Source organism: Callorhinus ursinus, unplaced genomic scaffold (genome assembly GCF_003265705.2).
Source record: "Callorhinus ursinus isolate GAN/ISIS: 27379988/994484 unplaced genomic scaffold, GSC_fseal_2.0 scaffold30, whole genome shotgun sequence".
Taxonomy (NCBI): domain Eukaryota; kingdom Metazoa; phylum Chordata; class Mammalia; order Carnivora; family Otariidae; genus Callorhinus; species Callorhinus ursinus.
This window is the reverse complement of record NW_027397092.1, coordinates 4,440,600-4,447,594: the sequence shown is the minus strand read 5'-3', so window position 1 is coordinate 4,447,594 and position 6,995 is coordinate 4,440,600. Positions and strand designations below refer to the sequence as shown.

General features: G+C 43.0%; 1 long non-coding RNA gene across 2 annotated transcripts in view; it reads right to left on the bottom strand.

Annotated features, from left to right (window-relative positions):
• The window catches only part of LOC112815082 (uncharacterized), a 25,268-nt gene extending 22,296 nt beyond the window's left edge, over positions 1-2,972 (bottom strand). Inside the window, exon 1 of one of the 2 annotated variants that reach the window (XR_003205921.2) lies at positions 2,682-2,972. This is a non-coding gene — a long non-coding RNA (uncharacterized lncRNA). The remainder of the gene's footprint in view (positions 1-2,681) is intronic. The other variant, XR_003205920.2, reaches the window with a different exon arrangement.
• Positions 2,973-6,995: the final 4,023 nt, after the last annotated feature.

The following is a 6,995-nucleotide window of genomic DNA, read 5'->3' as shown; positions in this document are numbered from 1 at the left end:
ACAACATCTAGCTCTAACATCATATCTATGGGAAAGTACAATCTGTGTTAAGTTGGTTCTTTTGCGTACTGGTTTTCTGTAATGCACTATGGTTAAAATATGGATCATTTGTCTACTGTTATTGGTTTTTCAATATACTAATGCTGAGTTATGTCTATAGCATAGTCCTGAATGTATAGAGAATCTCCTTCAGGTGAATGCTTCTAGTCATTAGGATATAACAATGCAGATTTATTTCTAGGCATCTGTAAAGTCTCTAAGCCTATTAATACATGCCTATTTTCCATTAAAGTCCTAATGGTATGTTATATACATAAGTTTCTGCCCCCCCATTAAAAACAAAACAAACCCTCTTCCTTTTGTGTCTTTTAGACAAGATGGGAAAAAGAAAACACCAGAAAATGTGGAGACCAAAATATCACAAAATATAGCAGATATGGTTTAAAGACTATTAGCTAAATGGTCATGTTAATATTGAACACCAAAATTAGGCAGACTTAACCATTCACTTCAAGTCAGCATTAGAGTGAGGCGGTCTTCTCCCTGTGGGAATAGGCCCTGCACAATTTATGCCATGCGGGAGTAGAGGAAAACGTGTGCTTTCCTCAGATAAAGCCCGCCTACCAAAGAGGGATGGGGTGGGCATGACTCTTATGCTCCCCACATTTAGCGGTCTCTAGGGCCAGCAAATGATCAAGGATTACACCGATTAGCACCCTTCATAGAAGGGAAATGTTGGGAGTAGGGAAGAAATATTTCCAGTCACATCTGAGAGTTACTGGGAAGGGCTTAAGGAGTCCCTTATTTGGGGCTGAGATCATCATGTCAGTTTAGAGACTTCCAATCCATGACTCAACATCTTGAAGGGTTAAGTTTGGGAATGCTGGCTTTAACAAACAATTCCAGACTCTTACAGAATGCAGTTGTGTATCTAATCTTTTGCTTATGGTGGTGAGTAAGGACCTACTTAATCTAAACCAGAAAAAGAACAAACTCTAGTTACAAATAACAGATGACAAGAAATGGGAATGACTGCCCTGTGCTTATAAAAATGGCGACCATGAGATTTCAAGTTAATGACTATAAGGGCTTACTATCTGGCATCAGGGTTTCCCTTTCCCATAGAAAGGATGGCCAGCTTGGCATTGATGGGGACGCCCGGTAAGAACACGGGATTATGGGGCGCCTGGGTGGCTCAGTCGTTAAGCGTCTGCCTTCGGCTCAGGTCATGATCCCAGGGTCCTGGGATCGAGCCCCGCATCGGGCTCCCCGCTCAGCAGGAGGCCTGCTTCTCTCCCTCTCCCACTCGCCCTGCTTGTGTTCCCGCTCTCGCTGTGTCTCTGTCAAGTAAATAAAATCTAAAAAAAAAAAAAAAGAGAGAGAGAGCATGGGATTACGCACACAGCACAGGTCCAGCGCCTGGACGCAGGCTCACTAGACCCCTCGCTGCGCTGCTACCACGGAGGACGTGGCATTCAGTGCGCATGCTCACTCCGGTACCGGCGAGTCGGCCGCTCAGGTGGGGGGACGTCTCATCCCCCCCCAGGGCAGTTCAACGCCTTACTCAGGACTTGGCTTAAGTTAGCTAGGGCTCTTTTCAAAATCAAAGCAACCCAGCTGGGGAGAAGGTTGACTTTACACCAATGGAAACAGTTTGTAAGGGCTTTTGGTGTAAAGCAGTTTGAGAATCTAGAACCCTGGACACTGGGAACATTTGGGTCTCAAGTGAAGAATTCCGGGCAAGTTACAAGAGGAGTCTGTCCACGCCTGGAGTAGGAACCCAAGAATTCCGGACAAGTTACAAGAGGAGTCTGTCCACGCCTGGAGTAGGAACCCAAGGTGAGAAACAATTTGTCACTACCTCCTAAGACTTAATTAGGAAAGCAATAGCCGTCCAGATATTTGTCTTTCTTTACATCTCGTTTTAATTGAATGTCTTTAAAAAATATATAGAGGCTAAGAATACTGTTTTTTTTTTTTTTTTTAAGATTTTATTTATTTGACAGACACACAGTGAGAGAGGGAACACAAGCAGGAGCAGAGGGAGAGGGAGAGAACAGGCTTCCCGCTGAGCAGGGAGCCGGATGTGGGGCTCGATCCCAGGACCCTGGGATCATGACCTGAGCTGAAGGCAGACGCTTAACGACTGAGCCACCCAGGTGCCCCAGAGGCTAAGAATACTGTTTAAAATAAATTTTAGTAGACTTGATATTGAGGTTTTTATTATTTTTATTTTCTTTTTTTAGGTGAAAAGGATTATTGGGTAGCAAAAATGTCCCTTCTGTCTTCCCATTTTTCTTATGTTCATTTTCCTCACACTGAGTAGATCAGTACTGAATATACAAAATTTGGTGCCCAAACCATGTATCCTTTCTCTTTCTGGTCACAGCATGTCCAAATAACAGACAAAATATCTAAGAAAAAACCATGTATCTTAAGTGTGGTGTTTTCTGTCTCAAATGCATATAATGAAAATATAAGTCCATATTGTGGGAGTAAGGGTTTATTTATAGAAACTGAAATACCAGATGTGGAGCCATGATTATTTTTCCAGATAAATCTAGAGACAGTGAATCGATTTCATTAAAGAAAGGAGGACACTTTTAAAAGGGATTTATTTAATGAACTATTTTAAAAGTCTTATTTAAGGTAATGGAGGTCAGGGGGTAGTAGGTCAGTACCTGGGAGAGTCCATTGTTTGGGCGCAAAGTGTCAGAGTGCAGGGTCGCTCCAAGCAGGAGGGACTGGAGTCTTTGTTACCTAGATTTGAATATGGCAGCTGTTAATTCTGGAACGTGGAGGGCATTGTCTGACGCAGAGCCGGCCCCATGGTGAGGGGGCTGGAAAGTTGCAGGGAAGAACAGAGACCGCATCCGGCACAGCTGAAAGAACTTCGCTTCCCCTCCACACTGGTCAGTGACACACAAAATCAAGCATGAAAACAGGAAAAAGTGGTTTTGAAGCTGAGGCGGTCCAAGCCACCCACGATCACTTTGAAAAACTTCTAGCATTCACCTCAGGAAATGACCCTTCACATCTCTTGTTCACATGCTGGCTGGCTGCCCGGAAGTGGGGGGTCAAGGAAGATGATTATACAATTCAGAACTTGCTTGAGTAAGGCCTGAGTTGTCGGCAGGCTTCCTATTAAATTTGTTCCGTGTTGTGGTGGGGGCCGAGGTGATGGGGAGGAGTGTGAAGGCAAGTTGTCATGATGGTGATGTGTTTTAGTTCTGAAGAGAGTGCTTAGAAGATATCGTAGAAAGCCTTTAATTAAGGAGTTTATTTTGACGAACCAAAACACATTATAAAATTCTTCAACTTTGACGTATTTGTGACACGGAGTGGGGCCAGATTGATGGAAATGTTAAATCTGTGGGGTGTTGGGTGCTCAGGTGGATATCTGAGTCACAGATGATTAACTTGGGATATACTTTTTCCACCATCCAGGCCGGCTAATATACTGTGTGGTTGTGGAAGTCCTATCTTAGAGAAGTTCAATTTCTAAAAATCTCAGCACAACTTTATAGAACCCTCAAGAGGGGCACCTGAGTTTTTTGTCTTGGCATCTGGTGCTGCCCTTGTTCTGAAAGGCCTGAAACATTGGCATTGTTATGTTGTCTTGCAGGATAAGATGCGGGATCTGCACCAGGGGCCAAAGAAGTTCCTCTCTTGCTGAATTCAAATGACTGAGTGGCAGAGTCTCCAAGTCCCTGTGGATCTAAAGGCAGTGCTTTAAGTCATAGGATTTCTTTGGATAAATTTTTTAGAAGTTTAACAGAAACCACTTTCTGCCAAGTTAAGTGGGACATTTGTAATCATTGGGTCAAATGGCCACCTGGAATTGTGATATCTTATTGAACGAGTTAGCATTTCTGCCAAATCTATTCAGTTTACGTTGGGCCCTAACTGCCTTTGGCTGAAAGTGGTTACTAAAAGCCCTTCTGTGAGCTTGTGATTGGCCCATTGAGGTATCCACTTGTGCAAATTCCTGCATCCGTCAGTAAATGAGTCTGAAATCACGGCTCTGGGTTGGGCAGGATAGCCCTGACAACTCAGACTTTCATGTGGGTTCAGGACAGAGGTTCTGTGCAAACGGGAAGCACTCTCACTCTTGGCTCACGCAATGGGCTCGTGAGTCCTTTCCTTCCAGGAATCTGACCAAACGAACAAACTCCAGGTTTCCTTTAAGCAAAATTCCAGCCTATCTGTATGAACTTTGGACACTTCTTACTGAACCTTCAGACTTTGGTTTGCCTGTGAATTTGCAAGGTTGCACATATTGGTGACTGGAAAAAGAACAGGGAACTTGGGGCTGGCATTGAAAGGGATGTGGAAAGTTATATTAAAGTCAACTCAAGACTTTTTGCAGTGAAGCCTTGGAAGAGAGAGTTAGCTGAGGGAAAATGGAGGAGGGTAAGGAAGGGGGAGAGGAGTGAGGTAGGAAAGCGGACAGGAGGAGAAGAGGGGAGGATAATGAGTAGATAGTAATTGTTGCGTTAATTAGAGCACTGTGCAGTGAGTATGTCCAGCTCTCCTTGCCAATGAAAACGGGTAATTACGCTCCTCTGTTTCTGATGTTAACCATGGCCTTCTGGCTTGCTTGGCTACTATAACATGGGTGGGTGTGGTATATGTTGCTTACAGGCAGAAATGTAAAAAATGTAGTTCTCCACATTCCCTTCTGTCTGCTGTGATCATAGAAGTGTCTGCTCAGAGGAAGCCCTGTCAGCTTGATCCCTGAGTGACAGTCATGAGCAGAGTCTCTCTGCCAACCTGCATTGGACATGTCATGTGAGTCAGGAAATAAACTTCTGCTAAGGCATTGAGATATTGTTCCCATAGCATAATCTAACTTATCCCATCTAATACAGAAATTAGGACCTAGAAAGAGGAAGCTGGTAAAATGAAACTATACAATAGGTGGTTTTGGCCTGACTGCTGAGCAACAAAACAACTTGTCAGAGCCTAGAAACGCCGTGATCCATATTATATAGTGGCAAGTCATTTGTTAAAAGGGTTGCTTGCAGTAACTTTGAACAGCTATAAATCAATCAAGAAAAGTCCAACAGGACAATAGCATGATGTGCAAAGAATATGAACAGTTAATGTGTTAGTCCAGATCCCCTGGGGCCTGGATGCCAAGACAGGATTACATGTGCAAGGGGAAATGTGTTTGGGAGGAAATGGGAAGGAGCTGGGAGAGGTTGGGCCAGTTCTCAGACCACGATGTGAGTGTGATGCTAAGTGAAAGAAAGCTCGGGCAAAAGTGTCCTAAGCCACCCTACCATCTCAGGAAACTTCTGCAGGGTTGTTGGAGAGTCCTTGGCCAAAGCCACCTTTGGAGATGTCTCATGGAATGGGCCTGCCTCAGCGTCCCTGCCATGCTTGGTAATTGGCTGGGAGCAGAAGGTGGCCGCTGGGACCCTCGGTTTCTTTCAGACCCTTTGGTTGCAGGTCTGCAAGACACACTCTTTTGGTCATCACTGTTAGCTTCTAGATGTTAGACACATGACAAGATGGGTAACCTTCCTCATCCTAAGTGGATTTCAAAGAACACAAAATGTGTTTTCATCCCTCACATAGGTAAGATATTAAAACTATTTGATAATATACTATGTTGACAGAGATGGGGAAAACAGCACTCTCCTCCTTGAGTTATGAGAATTTAAATGGGTATAACCTTCTCAGAGACCATTTTCCATATCTTTCAAAACGACACATGCGTATACCTCTGGCCCAGCAATGCCTTCTTTCTAATCTGTCCCGAGGATACATTCACATACGCACAGAGTATTATGTCCCGAGATATTTACTTAAGCAGTGATTGTAATAGCACAAGAGTGGAGACAAATGCCCATTGATAAGGAACCAATTCTATAAAGTATATCTATCCATAGACTGAAATATGTGCCTTCAAAATAATGAGGCATGTGATGATAAGGCACACTCTGTCAGATTTAAGTTTAAGTTAAAAAAAGAAGATACACCAGTGGTAAAAGGTGCTCGCATTTGTGTTTTGAAAAGAGAAGGAGTCCTAGATATGCATGCCACTTGCATTTCTGGATGGCCACATAAGAGGCTAATGGCAGTGACCGTCCCTGTGGGCATATCCAATGAAGGGATATTAAGGGACAGGAGTGGAAAGGCGACTTAACTTTTCAGTGTTTCTTTTCAGTATTATCTGAATGTTTTACCATGAATATGGATGACCAATTAAAAAAACAATTAAAAGATAAATAAATAAAACAGTAAGAAAAAACTTTCTCTCCCTTCTGCCACTCACAGCCACTCCGTCAAAATGATTTCTTATCCTCCTGTTAAATGGCCATGTAGAGCTGTTCTTGGCGGGCGTGAGTACATATTAATAAATTGAAAAGGAAAAGAACTGAAATCAGCGACCCTGGAATCGTGTACGAGGACAATTTTTGCAGTATTGGGAAGATTCGCCTTTTACCAGGATCTACCCTATAATGAATAGGGCCACCACAATCTAGAGAGAAACCAGAATGCAGTTATAATCAAGTTTGGGGACATGATTTTAAGGTTCCATATATCATTTTGCCAAAGATTTTTTTTTTTTTTAAACAAAACCAAACTCTGCATTTCTCTTGAAGGTCACACACTAGTATGAACCTGGGGGAAACTATTCAGAGAGAACAGAATGTGACGCGCTTCACTTTTTTCAAGGAAAATCAGAACAAGGAACATTATTTTTTTTCAAAGGGGTTGGCCGTTATTTGTATCATCCTCTATGAACATATGTTCTAGGCTCCTATCTGCATCTCTGAGATCTGGTATTCCAGAATCACCCAAGCAAAGGGATCTCAAAGGCCATCTCTTTTTCTGCTCTCATTTTATAGTTGAAAAAACTGGAGCCCAGAGAAATTGAACACATTTTCCAAGGTCATACAGCCAGAAGCTTTTCCATTTTCAGCATCAGAACACTTAATGTGAGCATGGCCCCGTTCTTAAAAATGCTGTGTCCCCGACCACTT